Source organism: Vulpes lagopus, chromosome 4 (genome assembly GCF_018345385.1).
Source record: "Vulpes lagopus strain Blue_001 chromosome 4, ASM1834538v1, whole genome shotgun sequence".
Classification (NCBI taxonomy): domain Eukaryota; kingdom Metazoa; phylum Chordata; class Mammalia; order Carnivora; family Canidae; genus Vulpes; species Vulpes lagopus.
This window is the reverse complement of record NC_054827.1, coordinates 42,579,054-42,604,429: the sequence shown is the minus strand read 5'-3', so window position 1 is coordinate 42,604,429 and position 25,376 is coordinate 42,579,054. Positions and strand designations below refer to the sequence as shown.

Below are 25,376 nucleotides of genomic sequence, written 5' to 3'. Positions count from 1 at the left end.
CCTTTCTGTGAGCTTTTCACAGGGAACCCCCACGAGGCCTCAGGTGTTTTTTTAAGGGCAAAACAGTACACATAGCAATACGTACAGGTACCAGGTGAGTGTACAACCTCGCTACTTAGGCGGGGAGCTTGTGCCCATTCTGAGATACACCATTTCCAGTGAATGAATGAATATGACTATCAATCCCCAATCTTATGATTTGGTAGATCAGAAAAAAACACAGTTATGACAGACAGTTTGGGTTGCACAATTAATTGGTGCCTCATGGTTAAGCATTAGGTTTCTACCAGGGTCAATAGAAGGCCAGGAACCGCCTACCAAATTGAGGATAGTTGTTGCAGAAAATGTCATGGCTTCATTCCAAGCCCAGGAGACTGTGTGGTGGTTCTTGCATTGGGATTTGTCAGAATCTCTATAAAGTACCTCGTCTATCACCACAGGAAGCATCCCTGCATATGTTGACACCCAGCCCTAAGGGACAAGACAGCTAGAACGACTGCCTGGACCTGACACACACAGAGAGGTCTGGGTGGTAGGCCTTCTTGCTCTTTACCCTCTGCCCTGAAACCAGCCATCTTCAAGGTTGCTCAATAATTGTATTTAGGAGCATGCCCTCAGATCCTATTTGCAGCCTCCAAAATGTACAAAGTCCATGGAGGGTTGTGTCTATGTCTTTGAAACAGGTGCTACAAAGGGAAACACCGTCTCTCTCACTTCAGGGGCTGTTCTGACATTCTCAGCTACTGCCTCTAGAAACTTTGTCAGTGAGTAGATCTTCAAACCGTTGTGCGGTGTATCACCCACCTTCTCTCATCCTCGCTGCTTCCTCTCGTCAGATCCAGTGAGTACAGTGCCATCAAGTAGCATGATACTTGATGAGTTGTCAAGACAGTCAAGTTCCTTCTGGTTTATCTTATGAAAAAGCAGGAGAGCTGGCCCAGCCACGAGGTAAGAGCATTGTGGTGTGCTGATGCTCGATCCATGTGAGGCCCTTGTTTCTGGTAGAAATGGAGGGAGTTACATGCCAGGTCGACATCCTGGGTGATGCGGCACTCTTGCCTTGCCTCGGTGAAGAGGGTGGACATCGCCCCCCGATTAAGGCTGCAGTGGCCATGTCCCTTCATATGACTCGTCTGGTTTCTCACCATTCAAACAGGAAAAGCAGGGGGGGATGCGTAGTTCTCTTTCCCTGGCAGGCTCTGGTACCACTGATGTTTAAGGCACGTGGTATTGCTTTTGGTTTACGATTTTGGTTAAGGAAAGGCAGTTCCCAGAGCCTTCTGCTGGCTTTCCCTACTCTGATATTCCTCACTTTACAGGTCAGGGAATCTGTGGGGATTCTACCAAAGAGGAGGAGGCATCCTTACTCTCATTGTGTCCATTACTCCACTGGACTCCCTATGATAAAGAGTCAAACTGAGAACAGGTATTGCTGGATCTTCACTAACCCTCCTGGGGGAACATTTGTTAGCTTATCTGATAATCTGTCCAGAGCCAGAAGCTAATGGCTTCCAGAGACCTCTCTGTCTTCCTTTCGGCCAGTAAGTATCCACCCTTGTGAAAGGATTTCAAGTCTCATTCATGAGTTTTAGAGATCATTTCCTGTATATTCTGGTGACCACAGACATGCAGGAGGCCAGGACAGGCACCAGAGAGGGCACACAGCACGCTGGAGCGGGGGCGGCTTCGATGGAGCCTTCCGGTGGGAGCACATTCCCAGTTTTGCCTCTTGCTGGCCCACCCAATAGTCCTGACGCTTCAGGGGGGCTCATGCCCTTCCCTGCACCGCCGGTGTCTGCCAGGCCAGCAGGTGCGTCAGGCATTTGTGAGCGGAAGTGAAGGAGGAGACAGGTGGATGGACTGGACCCAGGAAATGGGGCTGTGTCCAAAACGAAGAACTGAGGGGCAGAAAGGACAGCAGTAGTAAAGACTGGAAGGAGCCAGAATGAGTAGAGTGGGAGGCAAGGTCATTTGTCCATTTTCGAACATGCGTGGAACGAAGACACAGTATCAAGAGGACAGGATGAAGGAAGATTTTGGAGGCGGTAAAAAGGGATGTGAGAAGCGTTGTTGGGTCTTAGAAGCTCGATTACCTTTAACAACCTTTGAGAGTTGCCAGGAAGGATGGAAGTTGATTTAATTTACTTCCTCTTTGTACTAATACGTATATATAAATACTTATGTGATAGAGTTCTGGTGTGAACCACGGCATTATGGCTTCAGTAGCAAGCCAGGAGTGGCTGGTGCCACGTCCTCCCGGAGAGACGGGTTCTATCCTGGGGAAGGAGATGCCACCTGGGGGATGGGCACCACAGCAGCACCATGAGCAGGTGACGATCAACAGGGTGCCGGGCCAACAGCCTAACTCTGCAAACATCCCAGGTGTGCACACACCCCATTCTTCCCCTCTCCCCCTTTATTTGCCAAAAACTGAGGGGAACGTCTTTCCCTCTCTGGGTGGATGCCGAGAGGGTGGCGGTGCCGGGCTTGCCCCTCTGTAGAGCCTAGAATTGGCCACCAAGGAGGCCAGGTTGCCTCTTCTCAGACTCAAAGTCCCATCTGTGAAGAGCCAGCCAAGGCTCGGATTCCAGATTATTACAGATAATAGAGGAAAGAAGGGACAAGGGAGCCGGGACACACGGTAAGTCCTTGTGTGATGTGTGGGAAACCTGAGGACAGAAGAAATCAAGGCTTTCTTTGTGCATTCTGATGTCATGAAATGGGCTGCTTCTAACACTGATGAGTTCTGATATCCTATGGTGACCCCGTCAGGCAGATGGAGAACACAGCCTCCCCGGAGAAGCCAGTGTTTAGGTGTTTACCAGAAAACATCTGACACTGAGTGGTTTGGTGGAGCGAGTTCCGTGAAGGCAGGGCTACTGCCTCTTTGTCATTCTCTTAAGCATCCAGCGCGTCTGAATAGTTGTCCAACAAATACGTTAACAAGGCATCCAACCCTTGCTAGGATGCTATATTTGGAGGCACAGAGCCCAGGTTTTCAGACCAGCCCTGCCACCTTCGCCGTGTGCCCTTGACCAGGCACTTCTTCATTTGGGCCCTCAGCTCCCCGGGTATGAAACATTGCTCACAGATGTGAGATCCAGTTCCTCTGAATGCTGGGCCCCAGGTATAGATGCATATTTTTGGCCATAAGAGAGAAATACAAGTGTCTTCATTCATTCATTCATTCATTCGTTCATTCATTCATTCATTTATACACAGTGCTCTTGGAGGTGGGTGGGAGGAGAGAGAGAGAATCAGGTGCAGAGCTCAATGCAGGCTCGATCTCACGACCCTGAGACCATGACCTGAGCTGAAATCAAGAATCTAGTGCTCAACTGACTGGGCCACCCTGGTGCCCCTATTATGATTTTAAGCCTCCCAGGGTAAAGGAAGTGGGACAGCTCATAGAGATTTGCCCGATGAGCTCAAGGCTGAATGCAAAGTGACTGGCAAACCTGCAGCTGAATCCGTGCCCGAGACAGCTGCCTTCATGCTTTGTCAGGGGACTCGCCTGCCAGCCCCTCTGCAGGAAGGCATGGCTGGTGTCACGTTGAGCCTCCCCAATGCTCCCTGACAGCCCTCAGGTGACCGGGATTCTAGTTGGTAAGATTCTTAATATGTTTTGTCCATCTGGGTGGGGTTCTTGTTCCAACTCCTCTACCAGCTCCTGGCTTTCTTGGGTCTGCAGAGTTGTGTCCTCTGGCTATGCACGCCATGGTACCCTCTCCACTTTCAACAAAATCTTAGCTTTGTACCTTCCATTCATCTCAGTCTGCTCCATTCTTTAGGTCCCACCACTGGCCGCCATTGATCTGACCGTCCCATCCATGCCCCAAACATCGCCAGACGCCACTGGCCCTTCTCAACTCCACTGTACCTTCCAGCCTGTTGTCTGCCCCACTGCCTTAGAGACGTCATTATTTCTTCTTCTTCTTCTTTCTTCTTCTTCTTCTTTCTGCTTTCTTCTTTCTTCTGTCTGAAATATTGGAATAGCTTATTAACCTGCCATTTAACCAGCTTCTCTTCCTACTTTTCTAGTTCTTAGGATATTCTCTCCATTCACAAGGGCAGGAAATAGTTCTATTCCTGGTATCCTTCCCTGCGTTGGCCACATAGAACATCCACATAAACGTCTGTGAAATTAGTCATTAAGAGGAGTGACCCATAGGCTCCGCAGCGGGGAATAAGACTGGAGCCCATGAAACCTGCCTTAGCCAGGGATGTTTTTGTTTTGCTCTCTGGGAGATGCATGCAAACACCTACTTTAGGGAAAGTAGGTATTTTCATAGGCACATACTTCCATAAAGTCATCTCTTAAACACATGTAACATTTAAATATATGTAAGCTCAGTCTTGTGAGGCAGGCAGAGTGTGTATTACTTTTCTAAGGCGTTAGTTGTAAAATGAGAGAAAATGGAGCCCCAGAGGGGGTTGAACGACAGCTAAGGTCACGGAGCTGACACGTGATGGTACTTGGCAAGAAATAGGATCTTTCATGTTGACTGCACTGCCCTTTCTTCATCGTACCTCGCATCTTGTGGCTTGTGGGGAGAGTGACAGGGGTGTCTGCTTGTAGATGCTGATAATGTGTATATCTGACCCCAGCTTCAACAGCTGAATGGGGTAGACTCCTTTAATTTGGGCTTGAGAAAGACAGACACTAACTGGGGTGAAATTAAGTGGTTGAAAATGCATTTTGTGGTACTTCACTTGGAGACACACTACTGACAGGTAAACAAGATGAATTCGGAGAAACCCCTCTGCCAATGAATAACTCATTGCTTTCGGGCAAGTAGGTAAATTCAAGGAGATTGTCTTTCCCAGCTACACTTAAAAAGTTTAGTGCATGAATAATTGAGCAACTTCCTGGCACACTCAGTATTTATTTGTAGGCCTGCTTTGGGCAGAAAAAGAGAGGGAGAAAAAAAAGACATTTTGAAAACAAGTTTTGCATTAGCTAGGAGTTATTTGTAAGCTTACATAATTACATCTGCAGAGGAACATATTGGTGTGTTTCCTTATTGTCCTGTGGATGCTGATGTGAGATACATCAGATGAATCAGAAGGAAGAGGGTAAAAACCTGGATCTCCTATGCTCGTGTGCATGGCTGGAGATTAGAAGAGAACTTCTGGAAACCTGTTCGCACACCAGTTACCATCCTCATTATGGTTTCACGATTCTGTGGTGTTAGAATCACTTTCCGACCCATTCTCTCTGGCCAGGCCAATGGCCAGTCCACTGGGGGCCACAGAGCTTTGCAGGAGTGGATGCGCAATAATCATTGAGGAAGGGTCTCGTATCATAAGGTGCTCACAGCGTTGTTGACTTTATGAAATTTACCTTGGGGCATGTACAGAGGTTTTTGCCACCTCCAGCAGCGGTAGGAGGTCCCACCCAGAGAAAGCTAGTACTTCCTGATCCTGTTCCTTCTTCGGGTGCTTCTTGGGTCTGACGAAAAGCTAAGGTTGAACCTGTGTGCAGAGGAGAACAGCCACCGGTAATGGTAATGTTGACCCAAAGATGGGATTCTCGGGTTAATGTCAGCCCTGGGGGGTCTGGGACATGGATTCTGTAGAAATGGTGTCTTGTTTAGACCTGGAAGTCTCACCAATCTTGCATTCATTTCTTCGTTCACTGAGTTAATGATTTCTGAACCCCTGCTGTGTATGTGCTGGCAGTGGTCTAGGTGAGGGAATACAGCAGGGAGAGGAGGAGACAAGCACGTCGGCCCACTTGGAGCCCCAAGTGGTGGGGCTCACACTCTGGGGGGAGGTGGACTGTAAACATGGCCAGAAGCGTGTGATGTCCTGTGGCTGGAGATGGATGGAGATTTGCCATTGAGACAAAGCTCATTTCCCGAGGACTGGGAACATGGATGTGTGGGACCGTGGAGTTCCTTTCTGGGGCAGTGGTTGACTTTAAGCCTCCTGGGACTACAGCCAGCACAATCTCTCCATTTATTTTATTTTATTTTTTATTTTTTTTCTCTCCATTTATTTAACTGTTGATTGAAGAAACGAAACTGGGGCACCCTGGGGGGCCTCAGTGCTTGAGCGTCTGCCTTCGGCTCAGGGTGTGATCCCAGGGTCCTAGGATCGAGTCCTACATTGGGCTCCCTGCATGGAACCTGCTACTCCCTCTGCCTGTGTCTCAATCTATCTCTCTGTGTCACTCATGAATAAATAAATAAGATCTTTAAAAAAAAAAGGAAAAGGAAAAACTAAACTGCTTCATTGAAATAGCTTTCAGCAAATAGACCTTAGGTTTTCTTCATAGGAAGCTGTTAAAATACGGATCTGGTGCTAACTCAGGGCTTTGCTAAACAAATCACAGCTCAGAGGGTCAGACAGGAGAAGATTGTGGTTATGATGTACTTGGTCATCGCACTGTTTCTCTTCCTCCCATTCTCTCTCTCTCTCTCTCTCTCTATCTCTCTCTATCTCTATCTCTATCTCATCTCTATCTCTATCTCTATCTCTACCTTGCAGGCTGCCTTGTAGTTTCCATTGAAAAAGTCAATGCTTGACTCTGTTTTCTCGGTACAGGCATTTCCTCTCATTAGGCAAACGTGGGTGCATTTGGCTTTTTCCTTTAGTCTGAATTTAGGTTTTTGATAAGTGTGACAATTAGAGAGACAGAACAGAAGGCCAATTAGCAGGCTCTCCTATCCATCGTTCTTTCTCAAAAATAGACATATTGGTGATGATCCTTCATTGCTGCCACACTCACCCATTCTTCACCCTCTTGGTCTTCTCTGGATGCACCAAAGGTGGTTGTGTGCTTGTTTGCGCTGAAGCTGTGCCCGTTGGTTCAGACACAGGCACGGCTGGGACAGAGAGGAGTGGGGGTTTGATCTGCTGTTCCCCCAGCCTCTAGCTCCTGGATCTGGTAATGGCTCTTCCCTCCACAGGCTCAGCTCTGTTGGGGGGACCCCAGCTTTACTAGGATGCACTTTCTTCTTGGCCCCTTGGATCTGGAAATGGTAACCCCATCCTCTGCTGCCAGTCTCCCAGCTGTATCAGCATCCTCTGGGAGGATGAGTAGAAGTGGGTGTGAGAGGCCGTATGTGTCTTCAATGTAATGTCCTTCACCCTCCACAGCTGGAGAAGAGGCACACGCGAGTACTGGGGGCGTGGGGTGTCCTGGTGAAACCCGGAGCAGGGGCGGGTGTGTGAGGGATGACAGTGCCAGGAAGGAGCAGGTCAGGTCACTCCTCTGTTGCCCGAACGCATGGTCTGCTGGGAAGGCAGTCTTCCAAAGGGTCTGTTTCCCTCTTGGAGAATGCCCTTTACTCTCCTTTCAGGAACAGAGCAGGAGCAGAGAAAGTCCTCCACCTGCTTGTGCAGGAGCCTCTTCTTAAGGAAAGAGTAACCGGAAGGGAAGTGATCTTCACGTTTCTGATTTAAAAAGGCATCATGGTACAATTTGGGCACCTGCAATTCTACGTATACAATTTAGAAAAGAGAAATCTTAACCTTTTCTTGTGTTAATGCTTTGCCTTTTTAAGATGGAGAGCTTGAGTGAATTCCAAGATTCAAATGATTGTGGCACTAACTCCACGCAGGACGGGGAGCCCCTATTTGCATTTCAGACTGAGGCTCCCCTGCACATCCTAGCATTTAGAGGGTGAGAATAGAGTTCATGAAGAATATTGGAAAGCATGAGAGTGATCGCATTGCAGCCTTTACACTCTGGGTCATCGCCTTCCCTGGCTTTTCCCCTCCTGTCTGTCTCCAGTCCTCGAAGGTTTTCACGGTGTCCTAGTAACACTGAGGATGAGGATGGGAAGGGAGGAGTGAAGGTTGGTGGGGGCTGGGTCACCAAACGGTGTGAAGTCGGAAGCGTCGGAGTTGACTCTGAACTGTTAAGCCTTAGAGCGGAGGTGACTTTGACAAGGAAGGTGAGGCAAGAATGATGTGGGCAGGAGGGATGCAGGGGGAGGTGAGGGAGGGTTGTTTGGAGGGAACATCGTTACTTGGGAGTCCGACACAGCCATTTTACCTAATCCTTGGATTTCACATTGGCCTGAAAGAGATTGGTCATATCTCTTGGAGTCTTGGGTTGTGCTCATATCCTGATGCAGGATGCTCCATGGCTTTGTCATGTTAATGTTCATCATCCCGTGGCTCTGTGGGGTGTGAGTGGGGCTGGTCCCCAACAGAGACCCACAGCCTGCATGACAGAGGACGGGAGGAGTTGATGAGCATCTACTTGGGTCCCAGAAATTATCCTAGAAAATTGGTGTGCACTGGAATTCTCTAATACCGTGTGAATTGTATTATGTGTCCCATTTTGCAGGAGAGAAAACCGAGCCTGCTGAGTAACTTGGTCTAAGTCTCTGGGGTAGTGAGTGTCAGAATGGGAATTTGAGTGCCCGCGTGGCTGGTTCATGAGTCCTGGCTGTGTTCAGAGCCTCTAGGAGGACCCTGGGCCGGGGCAGGGATCCCCTGGGAAGGGGTGAGTGGGAGGCTGACACATTTAGGCCTCTGCCCCCCACCTCCCTGATGCTCCACCAGTTTGGATTTGGAACCACCCATGAGTGGTGTGGGGCAGCCTGGTGACTCCCTGCAGACAAGCTGGGTGTGGTGACAGAGACCAAGGGACGCTTCATCAGTGGCATCGCTGGGACCTAGGATCCATTAGGCTCGCTCTGGTTCCCTGCCGTGGAGACCAGGATCCGCCCGTGCCTGTTAGGGGAAGATGAGGATGAGCCAAAGGCAGAGAGGGCGGGAGCGTGGCCCCCTCCAGGAGGGCCGTCCAGCAGTGGCTCGGGTCGATAGGACTCCAAGCCCCGGCAGTGGTTCGGGTAAAAATAGCAGTGCCTCCGATACCGAGGAAGCAGAGCGGAAACCAGAGATGCCCTTGTGACTTGGACTGGAAGTCCTCCAGACAGGAGAGGGCTTCAGCGGGGGGTCGGAGACAGCCTCCTGCGCCCCTTCCCAGGAAACAGTAGGTGCTTTGGGTTTGGAAGGGCTTTTCTCATTTATTGACCTTCATGAAATAGGTGGTACTTCTCCCCTCTGTTTGACAAATGTGGAAACAGAGGCAGAATTATGACATGATTTTTTTATGAGAAATAGCAAAAACAGAAGCCAGATCCCTGGTGTCCTGGTTCTTAGCCAGCTTCTGTGTCCTGGCATCATCCTAATGTCGGAAAGGAGTGCTTTCAGGAAGACTGTCGAGCTGCTCTGAGTAACACGGCCTCTCTCCACTCAGCAGGTGCCAGGGCTTGAGAGGAGGAGGAGGAGGAGGCAAGAGAAGGGAGGACCGGAGGGAACATGGTCTCCGGGGTTGGTCTGCTGCTGGAGCTCATTCCTACTAGGGGACATACCTGATCAGTGGCCCTCGTGGAACTTGGGGTACAAACTAGACAAGGACCCTGGTAAATGTCCTGGGGCAAATTAATTGTGGGGACAGACTGTGGAGGTGGGATCAGGTGGGTTTTGCAGGATAGTTCGGGAAGGCCTTTCCGAGGATGTGGCTTTGGAAGGAAGACCAGCATGTAAGGGCTGGGGCTGGGCTTCTCCAGGGGAGCACCGGCACCAGGCCTGCTGGGAGACAGATGTGCCTGGGTTCGGGGACAATGAGAAGGCTGCTGTGTGGCTGGAGCCTCAGGAGCGTGAGGCTGTGGGATGGGAGCACAGGTGCGAGCACCTGTGGCAAAGGATGTGTTCTCACTAGCAGGGTCCAGGAGCCCTGGGACAGATCCTCACCAGCCTCTCTACCTCCAAACTCCGAATGCAGTGGGTCCCCTTTTCCCCTTAGAGAGGTGAGGAGAGATGCTTTTTTGCTATAACTCGGGGTGGTCCACTGCATGGCCTGTCCTTCTTCCTTGAAGCCCACAGCAGGCCACTGATGCAGGACCAGGTGTGTTACAGGCGTGTGTATGTGTGTGTGTGTGTGTGTGTGTGTGTGTGTGTGTGTCCTTTAGCTTAAATGGAGGGTTTGAAAGAAAAACTCACATGTAATAACCACAATGGTTCCATTTTGGGGCTCCAGGAGGCCCCCCTGACAGGGCTCATTCCCTTTCAGCTGGAGTCAGGAACACACAGAAAAGTGGAGAAGGCAACCACTGTTGATTACAGTTAACATTATATGTACTTAATAAAAAAGAAAGAAACCTGAAGAGATATTGGGAAGAAAATACATGAAAATAGTGACGCATGGCAAAAAATTATTATGCCCATCATTTCATGGCTGCATAATAGTCCATAGAATTGATGAATCGCGGTTTATAAAACATGCACCCTACTGTTGAATTTCTAAATTATCTCCAAGTCTCCCATTATTAAAAAACATTTTTAGTAATTACACAGCTCTGTGCATCCCTGCCCCCGACAGTATTCTCAGACTCTCAGGAGGGTTTCTTGGAAAATGCCAGTACGGAATGAAAAATTATAAACGTTCTGAAAGCCCTCGATACTTATTGCCAGAACACATGCTGTTTACATGAGAGCTGGTGGCCCAGCCCCAGGGTCTGTGCGGGTGACAGTGGCCCTGCCTGGGGAGACGTGAAGCACAGAGTGGGGGTCTGGGCCTGGAGGGGGCGGCATTGAGAGCCCAGCCAGAGGCCCTGGAAAGCCAGGTCCTTCACCCTGAGGCTTTGCCCTGTGGAAGCATCTGGACCAGAGTCCCAAACGCCTCTGCCTGCCCGCCAAGCGAAGGTCGCTGCATCCTGGAGACGCGTGGAAGACCAGGTGCCTGTCGCGGAGCCTCGTGCCCGCCCTCTGGGGGTGTCTCCACAGAGCGAAGCCGCATCCAGCTGCATCGCATTTAGCAGGAGCCTTTACCTCGGTTGTTCAGGGTCAATCACTCAATTAGAAATTGGTGACTGGGAGCACTTCCTTGGTCTGGAGAATGATGGCTTGAGCATTTGCCTTTCACGTGGTGGTGGGGTGGACGGCATGGGGACTTGGGGGTTAATTCTTGTTCTAGAAACTGTAAAACCCATTCATGCTGACACTGGAAACGCGAACTCCGAATGCCAAGATACCATGTATGTCGATGGTCCACCACTAAAGGAAAAGTGGGATCACATCTATCAACCCGGGGAAGCAGGGAGCTGGGAGGACTTGCCTGTGAGCTGCAGGATGGAAGGGGAGCGCTAATGCCACTGTTCCCCGACCCTGCTCGTTTGTGTTTATCACATGAGCCAAATATGTGGGGGCTACCGTTCATCTGGACAGAATATTCATAGTAGGTGCACCTGCCCTCCTCTCCCTTGTCACCTGTCCCTGCTGCACCCCACACACCTCTGCCAGCCTTACCTCCTCCTTTCCTATCTTTTTTTTTTTTTTTTTAAGATTTTATTTGTTTGTTCATGAGAGACAGAGAGAGAGGCAGAGACACAGGCAGAGGGAGAAGCAGGCTCCATGCAGGGAGCCCGATGGGGGACTTGATCCCAGGACCCAGGGGTCATGCCCTGGGCCGAAGGCAGATGCTCAACCCCTGAGCCACCCAGGTGCCCCTCCTTTTCCATCTTTATCAACAACTCCCTGTTGCCTCAAGAAAGCAGGGGTGTTGATTCCCCATCTCCCCTCGGGCTGCTCCTGTCTCACCCACAAGCCTACTTCTTGTCAGGGCATCGTTTACCACTTGTTACAGCCTGAATGTGTCTCCCCCAGCCTGATGGCACTTGGCCTTCGAGAGACAATTAGTTTAGATGAGACTCCGTGTTGGGATTGGGGCCTTCATGTGCAGAGGAAGAGGAGAAAATGGTTCTTTCTCTCTGTCTCTGTCTCCCTTGCTCTGGTCCCTCTCCCCCCCACCATCTCTCTCTGTCTTTCCCTCCTTCTCTCTCCCTGCTGGTTCCATGGGAGGAAACTGTTTACAAGCCAGGAAGCCAGCTCTCAGTGGACACTGAATTTGCAGGCACCTTGATCTTGACCTTCCAGCCTCCAGAACCTCGAGCCAATAGATGCCTGTGGCTTCTGTTGTAGAGCCGAGCAGACCGAGACAGCGCATGACCACCAGGCCACCTGGTGACACACGCCTGGACATCTGACCCACTGAATATACCACAGCATTTAGGGTTGTGTTGTTCAAACCACAGGACAGGGGTCCTCAAGGCTGCCTTTCTCTGCATACATGAGGGATAAGATTGCTTCCTAGAAGTGCCAGCACTTTCTTACAGCAGCAATTCTCAGGAAACTGAAAATAACAAGGCCTTGAAAGGGACTTACCAGAATCAGGAAATTCTGCACGGACCCCTTCCTCCTTTGAGAATTTCCATTCAGTGTTTTCTAGGAACAGCATCTGCATTCAGAGTAGATGCTGCATGTTTGGCAGCACTGGAAAGTGGTTAAGTGGCTTCTTTTGTCTCGGATACAGGACACCGTATAATTTGTCTTTGCAAGGGAGAAATATTCATAATACAGTGAAATAGTACTATTTGTAATTTTTAAAAAAGATTTATTTATTTTATTGGAGAGAGCGAGAGAGGCAGAACGAGAGAGAGCATGAGCAGGGAGGAGAGGGAGAAGTAGGTTCCCCACGGAGCAGGGAGCCTGACGTGGGGCTCGATCCCAGGACCTCCGGATCATGACCTGAGCCAAAGGCAGGCACTTAACCAGCTGAGCCACCCAGGCGCCCCGTTATTTGTAATTTTTATTTGTTGATCAATAACTGGATTGTGTTGCCTTTTTCTAGCAGGATTTAAAATCTGACGCTTCAAAGATGTTCACCAGGCTCCTATGAAGCCTCAGTGACCTGGCAGCTTGCTCTGCCCACCCAACATCCCTGCCAGGGCCAGGGTCCCCTCAGGGCTGATACACTGACTCACATTGTGCTGGGGTCACCCTGTGTCACCCCAGGCTTCTGTCCCCCGTCCACTGGAATTTCTCATTCTTAAAAGTCATTTTTTATTGTGTGGTAGAGTTTATCAACTTTCATGTATGATTTGATGAAGCTTGACAAGCATGTCTGCTGCTGTCACTGGCCCCACAATCATCACATAGAACATTCTTATACTCCAGAAATGTCCTTTATTACGCAGTCAGCTCCCTCTGCTGACCACCAGGTGGGTTCCTGGCAGCCCCTGCTTTTCTTTTTGTCACCACAGTTGAAACATTATCTAGCATGTTCTAATGGTGAAATTGTATCTACTGTTAATTCCTTTTCCTCACAGAATAGTGTTCCATTTTGTGATGACGCAACCCACTCTTTGTTCATTCATCAGTTCACGAATGCTGGAGCATTGTCAAGATTTGCCCATAACGAACAAAGGTAAGAGGAGTATTGGCATACGAGTCTTTACGTAGTGATGGGTTTTCATTTCCCCTGGGTAACACCCTGGAGTGTGGTCAGTGGACCAGCAGCAAGTGTGTGTTTGACGTTATATGAAGTTGCCAGGTGGTTTTCCGTAGGATGCTGTATAATTCTGTGATCTCATCAACAGTGTGCAAGGGTTTCATTTACTCTGCACCCATGTTTTCTTGACTTACCTTGGGTAGGTTGGCCATGCAGCAAATTAGCCTCTTTTACCTAAGTTTTTGAGTTTATCAACTTTTATAATATTCCTTTGTAACCTTTTTAAAGGATGTAGGGTGTAGGGGCACCTGGGTGGCTCCATCAGTTAAGCATCTGACTCTTGGTTTTAGCTCAGGTCATGACCTCAGTATCCACAACTCAGCATGGAGTCTGCGTCTCCTTCTCTCTCTCATAAATAAATTAAAAATAAATGAAAAAAATTTTTTTAAAAATCTTGAGACAAAAAGAATGTGGGATGTATAGTGAGAACTTCTCCTTTATTCCTGAACAATTCAGCAGATTTTTTTTCGCCTTGCTTTTTCCTGAATGGTCTGACCAACCAGAGTTTTACCAAATTCGTATTTCTGTTGTAAAAAATTAGCTTTTGGTTTCACTGATTTTCTCTATTGTTTTTCCTGTTTTTTTCTTTGATGTTCATTTTCATGGTTATTATTTCCTTCCTTTTGTTTATTTTGGATTTATTTTGTCTTCTTTCAGTTTCTTGATGTAGAATCAGTGATTCGAGATCATTTCTACTTTTCTAATAAAAGCATTTAGTGCCATAAGTTAACATTTTTATCAGTATTCTACACACTTTTATATGTTGGTTTCATTTCATTCACTTTAAACTATTTTCTATTTTAATGTGTGATTTCTTTCTTTTTTTTTTAAGATTTTATTTATTCATGAGAGACACACAGAAAGAGAGGGAGAGAGAGAGGCAGAGACATAGGCAGAGGGTGGCCGATGTGGGGACTCAATCCAGGGACTCCAGGATCACACTCTGAGCCAAAGGCAGATGCTTAACCACTGAGCCACCCAGGCGTCTCAAATGTGTGATTTATTTTTTGACCTATGCGTTATATAGAAATGTGTTATTTAACTCTTCAGTGCTTGAGAATTTTCCAGGGATCTGTAACTGATATAGAGATTACTTCTGTTATTGGATAACGTGATCTTTATGATTTTAATCTTCCTAAACAGGGGTCAGTAAACCTTTTCTGTAGAAGACCAGATGTAAGGCTTTATGGGTCCCTATATATCCCCCATGGCTACTTCACAACTCTGCCACCATCGATCATACATAAACAAGTATGTCTGGGTTCTAGCAAACTTTCATCTACAGAAAAGAGGCCTTGGACTTGATTTGGCCAGTAGCTTGCACACTGCTGCCCTTAAGTGTATTAATATAGTCTCTCTTCATAAAGGTTTGATTGCACTTGGGAACTAATGCTTAGTCTGCTGTCACTGGGTGGGGGGGTTCCCTGAGTGCCCATGGGTCACCTTGGGGACAGTGTAATTCAAGCCCTCTCTACCCTTCCTGGTTGTTTTCTCTGGCTGTGATTATAATTGTGGGCATATCCATTTTTGTCTTTTTGTTGTTCTACCCATATTTGCATAATATGTTTTAAATCTGTTAGTAAGTTCATATTAGATGTCTACACATTTAGGATTTTTAGAAAGTGGATTAACCCCATTATCCTGAAATTTCCTCTGTCTTCCCAGTACATGTTCCTTGTCCTGAAATCTATTTTGTCTGACATTTTTATAGCCTTTCCAGCTCTCTTTTGATTAGTCTGATGATATTTATTTTTAATATACATACGATATATCTTAAATATAGCTACAGTGTAAAGTATGTTTCTTCTAGCCAGTGTCAGTGTTACTTTTACTTTTGAAACCCAGGCTAATTACATTTGGCTTTCTTTAGAGGGTTTACTCGTGCACCTGTAATGTAATCCCTGGTGTGGCTGGGTTTCAGCATGCCATCTTGCTGTTTCTCTGCTGCCTATCCTGTCTGCTCCTTCATCCTTTTGCTCCTTTAGCTGCCTTCTCTTTGATTACTTGAGCATTTTTATGGATCCATTTTTATCACTGCTATCGATTTATTAGCAATATACTTTTAATTTAGTGCTGTCTCTAGGGCTTGCAGCATGTGGTTTTAACTTATCGCGGCCTGCCTTCACGTAATATGGTACCACCGCACGCACAAGATGAGGCCCTTATCATTGCACACTTACCTTTCCTCCCCTGTCCCTGGTGCTGCTGTTATTATATATTTTCTTTTAACATGTGATAGCTCTAAAACATATCCCCAAATTGTTTGAAGTCCTCCCCTCAGAGGGTGACATGTAAGCCGCTTCCCTTGAGCATGGCCTGGGCTGAGTGACTTTTTTCTAGAAATGGGGATCTCAGACAGTGTGTGACTTGTGAGATCAGGCCATAAAAAGCATCGACGCCCCTGCCTTGTGTTCTCTCTTGGGTTACTCACTCTGGGAGAAGCCAGCTGCCATATGGGACGGACTCTCTCTCGAGCTGCCCATGTGGAGAGGATCCGAGGCCTCCTGCCGACATCCATTGAGTCCCGAGGTGACAGACAGTAGCCGTGGGAGGGTACCATCCTGGAAGGCAGATCCTCCAGCCTGTAGAGCCTCCAGATGACAGCATCCCTCCCCTCCCCCCGCCCGGCCAACATCTTGATCACAACCTCGGGAGAGATCCTGAGCCAGAATCGTTCCACTAAGCCACTCCCAAACTCCTGACCCTCAACAACTGTGAGATAACTAATTTTTTTTAAGCCACGTGTTTAGTGTAATCATTAATGCATCAACAAATAGCTAATCTAAACTCACTTTCATTTTTATTTTTGGTTTCAGCAATCAACTTTTAATAAGAGTATAACTATTATTTCATATTTAACCACGTATTGTTTATTTCAATGGCCTTATCCATTTCTGTATAGAAAAACTCCCCTTGGGCATCATATTTCCTCTACCTGAAGACGTTCCTTTGATATTTCTTATGGTAAAAGTCTGGTGGCAATGAACTCTCTTAATCTTTCCTCCTCTAAAAAGTCTTTAGTCTCTATTTTTTAAAAAAATTATATTTGGAAATAATTTTTCACTCACACAGAAGTTGCACATTTTATAGAGAGAGTTCACGTGTACTCTTTACTCTATTGCCCGGGTGACATCTTACAGAACTACAGCATGGTTATCAAAACTGGAAAAGCAATGTTTTAATAATACTCTTAACTAAACTCAAGATTTTATGTAGATTTAACCAGTTTTTACATGCACTCGGGGAGGGGGGATGTACATAATTCTCTGAAAATTTGTCACATTTTTAGATCAGTGTCACCACCACCATCAGGGCTCTTTCTAGTTCTCCTCCCCGGCTATGAGCTGGAAAATGCTCCAGGCTGTCACCCAGGATAACTGTCAGGCTCATATTTTTTCCCCTTCTCTCAGAAATCATATTCCTGTGCTGTCAATGTTCAGTCTCTGGAAATTGTTATTTCATATATGTTTGTCCAGTTTTCTAGTGAATTTTAGTGGGGAGATAAATTAGGTACCTGATGTTCATCATGGCTGGAAGCGCACGGATACTTGCTGGGAACATTTCCTTGCTCATTGTATTTTCCTAGGCTCAGTGATGAGGTTGACCAGCTGTCACACTGTTCAGTCTCTTCAGTGGAAAGAGCACCAGCTTGAACTTTGCCCTTCTTGTTCTTCACAAGCGTCCATATTTATAAGAATATTGTCTGTTTACAGTGGCTTGGTGGTATCTCCTGATTTTCTGTGTCAATATCTGTCCCCAAATTAGAATCAACGATCATCCTTCATGAGACATCTCCCACCCTGCATTCCACTCCCTTGCTTTCTCTTTAATTCTGCTTCTTGATCAGTGGGTTATTTTTTACGAACTCTTGTCTTCAGAACTGTCAGTTTTAACGTGATATCAGCCTTGGCTGCCTTGTTACACAAACTTTCTCTATCTAATGCCATTTGTCACCAGGCACTTAACAGAAATCAAATCCTTCGAGAATGTCAGAATTGATGAGACTAAATGTTACAAATGGCAGTCATTTGGTTTTGTAGCCAACAGAAGTAAGTGCTAAAGGTTATTAATTATACAAAAATGTTTCCGGAGGTTACTTAATGTCAAGGCAAACTACCCACGGTGGTGAGACTGTTGGGCTTGAGGAGGGTCATGAAGGAAAGAGAGTCACTGTTTCCCTCAAGTTTAGCCAAAGTTACTGATGAACAGACTAAACAGATTTTTAGAGGTGTATTTATTGTTTTTAAGTCTGAGTCTGTATGGTTCTGAGAAAGTCCTTTTTCTTCCTCTTTGCTTTGCTGTCACTCAAGGATGATAACTCAGGAATTGCCTAGGCTATAGGATTATTGTGGTAGTGAATCTTGAGGTGGCACCTTGAAAAATATTTTGAAAAAAGAAAAATGTTTTCCTACAGTAGAAGAAGGTAATCTAAATACCAGCTAAAACAATGTGAGCAAAATACCTTCATGGGAACAGCTAGATGGACTAGCATTCCACTGAATAACAGAGCTGTAGCTAAGCCGACATTAACAGACCATCACAGTCCAATCCACCCCCTGGTGAACTTGGCACCTTAAGCCATAATTAGCCTCTAAAGAGAGATGATCATTCACTTGTACTTTCACCCAATATGATAATAGCTATCTTGTGTGTACAACCAAAAAACTCACTCTTCTCTAGAAGAAGATGCAGAGTCCTTGGGTGAAGTCCACTTTACTCCCTTGATTTTTTTTTTAAAGATTTTATGTATTTATTCATGAGAGACACAGAGAGAGAAGCAGAGACACAGGCAGAGGGAGAAGCAGGCTCCATGTGGGAAGCCTGACATGGGACTCAATCCCGGGACTCCAGGATCACGCCCTGAGCCGAAGGCAGACACTCAACCGCTGAGCCACCCAGGAGTCCCTCCCTTGATATCTTTTAGTATAAATACTGGGATATAAAGTTAACTGCTATTAATATATCTTATGTTAAATGATAAGAAAATACAGAGAAGAAAACAAAGAAAATATTTGGTTAAGGCATATACAAACACACTCATAACAAGGGAGCAGTTCTTATAACTATTATAGTCCTGGTGGCTACAACTGGTTACATGGCTGTAGCTGGTACAACTACCTCTTCCACTGCCCATTCCATATAGCCTTTACCCTCAGCAAGCACTTCAGTTAGTCATGGTTCTTTGTTCCAAACTTTCAGCATCTGGGCTATGAGCAGCCCCCCAACTGGTTGGTTGTAGTTTTCCATTGACTTTAATCATAGGGCATGATGTACTACATGAGGCGCGAAGTGGTATCTTATATTCCAGATATACTCTTCTATTCTTCTATTGTGTAGTATCTACCACATTTCCCCTATGTAATCAGGGTCACTGACCCCAGGCAATGCAGTAGACTTCTTCTTTGCTCATTGATTCAGAGGGATGAGGAGCCCAAGTGTCTGGGTGGCAATTTCAGCATTTAGTTCAATGGAATCATTATTTCTTTTCCCCTTGATGGGAAAAGCCTTTTATTTGGATCTAAGACCTCTAGGTGAGCAGAACTTAAGGTCCCAAGGATGGGAAGCAAAAATTCTGCTGGTGGACCACTATTGTTAATGCACAGAGCCACTCCCATTTTCAAGTCTTATTCTAGGACACATGAATCCTGACCATGGGAGAAATAACACCGTATGTTAGACACCGATTCAGAGCATACATAGTCTTCTGGAGAACCTTGCCCCCACCCTGCAACGTATTGCCATCTGGCTGGTGCCCTAATTGAGTCTTCAGAAGGCCATCTCATTGTTCTATCAAGCCAGCTGCTTCAGGAGGGTGGGGAACATGGTCAGACCAGTAGATGAGCATGGGCCCATTACCACACTTTAATTTTCTGTTTGGTGAGTTCCTTGACCAGAAGTAATGCTGTGTGGAATACCATGATGTGGATGAGGCATCCTGGAAGCTCAGAGATGGTAGTTTTGGCAGAAGCATTGCATGCAAGGAAGGCAAATCTGTATCTAGAGTCAGCGTCTATTCTAATAAGAACAAAATGCTGCCTTCTCCAGGATGGAAATGGTCCAGTACAATCAAACTGCCACCAGCTAACTGGCTGATAATCCAGGGAGTGGTGCCATATTAGCGGCTCAGTGTTGGTCTCTGTCACTGGCAGATGGGCCATGCAGTGATTATGATTACAGTGTTTAATCACATCTACAAAATACTTTTACAAAAGCACCTAGATTCATGTTTGATTGAGGAACTGAGGACTGTCATCTAACTAAAGTAATACATCAAAAGACCATCACAGCCTAAATCCAGATTCTTGAATATCGCCTCATATCCACTAAATAAGGATTCTTTTCCATGCTTGGCCTAAAACTCTAGTTTAAAAAATGCTGCCCTGGTAGATCTCATGCAAGCATCCTGACAGAGGTCTGTGGCAGGGGTTTGAGATCTGCAAATATAGAATGGGGAAAGAAGGACTTTTCTGGTCAAAATAAACACTGCACCCTTATTTCAACTTGTAACTATAATGGTTTTAAAATTTGTGCATGTGCATACTTGTGAGTGTATTTTATTATTGGGAACAGGACCGAACTGACCCTGTCAACACTTGGTGGTGTTCTTTGGATCTTTTGGACAGTGCTCAAGAACCTTGGGATAAAAGAAATGCAGGATGATGTGTGGGTCAGGCAGGATCCATTAAGCCCTGTAGCTTCAGAGAAATAAAGTGTGTGGTTGGCACAAGATAAGGAATGTAATACACCAGAGACAGAATGAGTGAAGCGCCCAATGCCCAGTCAACATTTCCTTCAAATGAAAATACCCAAATGCACTTGCTAGAGTGAACCAGCATGATCTCATGACTTTTTCAGGTTGTTTTCTGCTTTTTTTTCTCTTCCACTTAACTGGCCTACAGATGGTGCTGCATTGAGGAAAGATTGAGGGTTTTGAAAGCTTGTGGTTGCTTTTGAGGATCTATCCCCAAATCTACACCTTCTGCAAGTTCAATTCCAATCTTACTTCCTCTATGAAACCCTCCTTAATAACTCCATGTTCTCCTCCTTCTCTAAATTGTTGGGTCCACAAGAAAGGGAGTATTATTTTCCTACTGCTGGCTTTGACATCTGGTCTGAAAGCACAACGTGTGATTTTAAACATATACTGTGTTCCTAATATTTGTTGAGAGGCTTATTGTCAGAAACAGGGGATGTGGAAAGTGGCTTTTGGTCTTTATGATAAATGAAATCATGAGATTGATGATGATTCATTACCTGATTGCCACCCATGTTTTATTTTATTTTATTTTTTTAATAATATGATGAGCCACTGACCTTTATTGAGTGCCTACTATTTTTTTTTTAAAGATTTGTTTATTTATGATAGACATAGGGAGAGAGAGAGAGGCAGGGACACAGGAGGAGGAAGAAGCAGGCTCCATTCAGGGAGCCCGACGTGGGACTCGATCCTGGGACTTCAGGATCGCGCCCTGGGCCAAACCGCTGAGCCACCCAGGGATCCCCGCCACCCATATTTTAATGAGGACCATTCAAGAAGTCTATTCTTAGTGGTGTAGGCATTGACTCCAAATTGGAACCACAGACGTGAGTTTGAGATTTGGGTGTGCAAAGTGAGTGTTCATCTGTGTTCTGGGAATACAGTAGAATAACTTCACATGAAGAACCCTCACTGCCTGGTAGTACTGGTCACAAGTTATCAGACATTTGCTAAAAAATACAGGGAGTGGGGCAATCCAATACATGTATTACTGACTACCAAGCTGTGGATGGAGTGAGAAACCCGAATGTGGTTCTACATAAATAAATACATGGAAAAAATTCAGGAATATGTAATGAAGTCACATTTTTTGTATTATCAAGTGGATAGCTCTAGAAATACAGCTATCTTTCTGACACATGGCATGTATATACATATGTGTGTGTTTGTGTGTGTACGTATTTGCACGGTTGGACACCACTTCTAGGAAAATACAGACCTGACCCTTTAGCTTCTGATGTTCTACAGAGGCTCGCTAGGATTAACCCCAAAAGTTACAGGCAAGGAGTTATTACATCTTCTGCTCCTTCCATCACTAGAGAAAAGGCAATATTTGTTGAATTGAAATGTGCTAGGCCAATTAATTTGACAGGTAACTGGAAAAGCTATTAGCTTTGAGTAGAGTCCAGAGTAAGGGCAAGTCCTCCAGTTAGCCCTGGCTTTAGCAAGAAGCTCTGCCTTCGTATTAAGACAGCAGATCCAATGGCACCTAAAACATCTGAAATGTTTGGAGTGCTATACAGAGCCTGCGGTGAGTGTCCGAGCACATGGAAGACATCTGTACCCTCTCCAGACAATGATATCCTTTTTTGGAGGAATGGCTTCCAGCTTGCCACCAGGGTGACTGTGGACACCAGGTGACCTGACCTACTCTTCAAGAACCAGTAATGGGATGTAGCCTGGGCTTGTCCAACGGCTCTCTGTCCCCCAATGGAAATGACATTTGTGGCATGTGTGGCGGCAGGATCTGAAGGTGGGAGCAGTTTGCAAGAATACCTGTCTAATAAACAGAGTGCCTGGTCCTGGTTCGCTGCTACTCCCACCCAGCAAACACCTACACCCTGGGAGAAGGTCATGTGGAAGGCTTTGCATGACACACTGGCATCAGATGCTTTGGCATTGTAGCTCTCTGAAAGGCTGACAAGAAGGGGAACATGGCCTCTCCCATCATTCAGGGGCCTAACATCTTATACTTATTATCAAATCCCAAATTGTTCAGTTTTTATCAAGGGATTTTCTTTACAGCAAAAGAAGTGACAATGAGCAGATGCTCACAGGATCCCATGATCTTGTGAAATGGTCTGTCATCCAGAAGCTGTTCACCTAAGAGTAATCGATTGGCTATTAAAAATTTAGATATGATGCCAAGGAGATTTTACCTTGTAAGTTCAGTACGTCCTTCAGAAGATCACATAAACCCAGAGACAGTGAGACAGGGAATCATAGGTAGTAATATTTTTTGGTCACAGCCAGAATATACTGGTCTAGGAATCGAGTGATGCACATTAGGGTAGATCCTGACAGTTATATCTGAGGACCTTTGGCAGTGAGTTTTTATTTCCTCCTCCACTAACTAGGGACTTTGCTGAATTAAAGATTTTAGAAACTAAAAGAGAGAGTAATGGTTTCTTTTATTTGGAGGCTGAGACTAATACATGGCAATTTGAGAACCTTTTGCTACTGGGTGGACAGAGCACAAGGGAGATTTAATTCCAATTATGAAGGGAAAGGGGGGATGCCAGGAAGTAATGGAGGCAGAGAAGAGTGGGGCTGAGCCTCACCCTTCTGGGAAATGACTCTAAATCCTGATCAGCAGTGGCAATGACAGTGATATTTGTAGAGTTTGAAGGGAAAGCACTGGCACTTTCTCTTTCATTTTCCCTGGGGCCCAGAATTTCTTACCACTTCTACAGCAGAGCAGGGGCATGCATACAGAGCTCAAATGAAGACCGTGAAGATGTCTTCCATTCTAGCATGGGTCATGGGTAGACACAGGCCTCACCGTCTGTGCATCGGTGCCTCCAATGCTGTTCACACTGGCTGATGGTTTTTCATATCCATAGTGTGAGAGTGCACTATGACTTCTGAACTTACTGGATAATCATGCCATATAAAATAGTCAGAACCTCGCTTGTATTTTGACAAAAGGATCTCCAGATCCCATTCTCCCACTGGCCGGTAGATCTGTTTTAGTTCATCACCAGAAACAACAGTGGGCAGAGTGAGAAGCTCACTGTGACATCTGCTAAGATCAAGGCTGTCTAACAGTTTGACCTTTCTGACTCTTTTTTGGAGGGTAAGGTACCAGGCAGTGTGTGAAGTGCTGGGGACCAGAACATCAGCTCCCTCTCACCACTCCATTAGTGAGGGCCCACACTTGCACGGCTACCTTACAGTCTGGGTGTGCTTCCAAAGCGGTGTGTGTTCCATACATTTTGAGATATTTTAGTGCACATGGGTAGTTTGATCCTGACTTACAACTTTTCTTTTCTGTCTCTGCTGAGAGCAGTGAGATATGCATTAGCGAACCAGGGAATGGTGATCACCTAGAATGTGGGTTTTAGAATAAGAAAGATTCATGTTCAAAAGCAGCTCTTTGATTTCCTGGCCATGGGAGAGCTTTGGCTCCCTCATTTATAAATGTGGCAAATGCTGTTTGCATCCTGAGACTGCTAGAAGGGTTGATGGAGAACTTGTATCCAAATACCTTGCTGTAGTAGGCCATCAATAATTCTTCACTTCCCATCCCAAGATTTTTATGTCTTTTGCTGAACTGTGATAAATCTACCTAGGCTGAAGAATTCTAAATAGTTAGGAAGTGTTTCTATAAAGGAGGTGGAAGAGAAAAGAGTCTCTGTTTAAAGGTTTAATAACTTGTGTGGCTGTTCTTACATCCTTCCTGTGGTAGAGAAGAGGGTTGGTCTTATCATTCCCTTCCAATTGCCCTTCAAGCTACACTGCATTCATGAAGGCAGCTTGGGTGATGAACGCCTGGATCTGACCACACTGACGCCGCTGCATACAAGAAATCAGTAAGATGTTAATAAAGCAATGATAGGGTCTTTGGCCGATGTGGTGCTCCATCTCAGAAAGAAGAGTCAAAATGCCATTACGTCATCACATTTTCCCAGAAAAGGAACTCAGACAAATGTGAGATCATGATGTTCCAAGGAACGGAAGGAGATTGTCTTCCCTCCAGAGACTCCCGCAGCCGGTTAAGGGAAGGAGGTGACAGTGCCCCTGCTCTGTTGTTTAGGCCCTGGTACACACTTGGACTCTTCCTCGTTCAAACTTGGCAGCTTGTGGCTCAGTCAGGAGATCAGTCGTGATCTATGACCTTGGCTTCAATTCAGGGGCCAAAGAGGTGGTTGCACCCCTTGTTTCCATATCAGTGCCAAGCCGTGTTCTCCCAATGACTTTGCAGTCAGTCTAGCTACTATCGTCTTTCCCATTTGGCTCAGTTGTTTGTTTCTATTTTAGCAGCCAGAGCTCTGGCGGGGAAACAGGCACGGGTGGTCAATGGGAGGATTCGGCATCCAAATCCAATGTTACCTCCAGTATCCTGGAATATTAAAGCTGGAAGGAATTGAGAGTCATTCCATCATATTGATGATAAAAACTGAGATCAGCTAGATGAATTCAATTACCCAAGGTCACACAGCACAGCCATGCGGGAGATGTGAGTAAAGCTCAGGATGTTCCCTGGCTTTTCTGCAGATCATGCTGCCCCAGCCCCGGAGCATATGTCAGTGCTCTGCTCTTTCCTTGGATTAAAAAAACAGGTAGATTTTCCAACACTTTGTCTTGTTTGCCAGTGGTAAGCATCCTGATCACCGTCCTTTGATTATGCTCCCATTTGCTAATGCTCCTTAATTTTGTGGCCTCACAGAGAGGCACTGCCTCAGATGCACTGTTAGCTAATGAGAGGAGCCCAGGATGATCCCTCTTCAATCCGGATGATACATACTTCTACTGATACCATCTTTTTTTTTAAATTTTTTAAAAATTTTTTATTTATTTATGATAGTCACAGAGAGAGGGAGAGAGAGGCAGAGACATAGGCAGAGGGAGAAGCAGGCTCCATGCACCGGGAGCCCGATGTGGGATTCGATCCCGGGTCTCCAGGATCGCGCCCTGGGCCAAAGGCAAGCGCCGAACCACTGCGCCACCCAGGGATCCCCTACTGATACCATCTTTGGACAGATTAGATTTTGTGGTTGTTGATTAGCGTTGAGCTAAATGTCAGCCGAATCCCACGGGTCTCTTTGTGCCCTTATAATTCTAGAGATGCCGTGCATTTTTCAACTTGAACGTTGATTCTTTTTTTTTTTTTTTAACGTTGATTCTTAAAGTGATAACTTCTTATCTTGATGCTAATAATAATGGAACAATAACAAAACTAACAATTATCCTTTTCTATGTTCCAGGCACTTTAAGCATCATGTTTTACATGTGTTAACTCACTTAATCTTCACAATAATTTTTTGGGTTGACAACTGGTATTTTGACTTACATACACATGAGGAA

General features: G+C 46.0%; 1 long non-coding RNA gene across 2 annotated transcripts in view; it reads left to right on the top strand.

Annotated features, from left to right (window-relative positions):
• Positions 1-714: 714 nt before the first annotated feature.
• Positions 715-25,376, top strand: part of LOC121489018 — a 42,705-nt gene continuing 18,043 nt past the window's right edge. Inside the window, exons 1-3 of one of the 2 annotated variants that reach the window (XR_005987239.1) lie at positions 715-948; positions 13,131-13,228; positions 14,456-14,563. This is a non-coding gene — a long non-coding RNA (uncharacterized LOC121489018). The remainder of the gene's footprint in view (positions 949-13,130; positions 13,229-14,455; positions 14,564-25,376) is intronic. The other variant, XR_005987240.1, reaches the window with a different exon arrangement.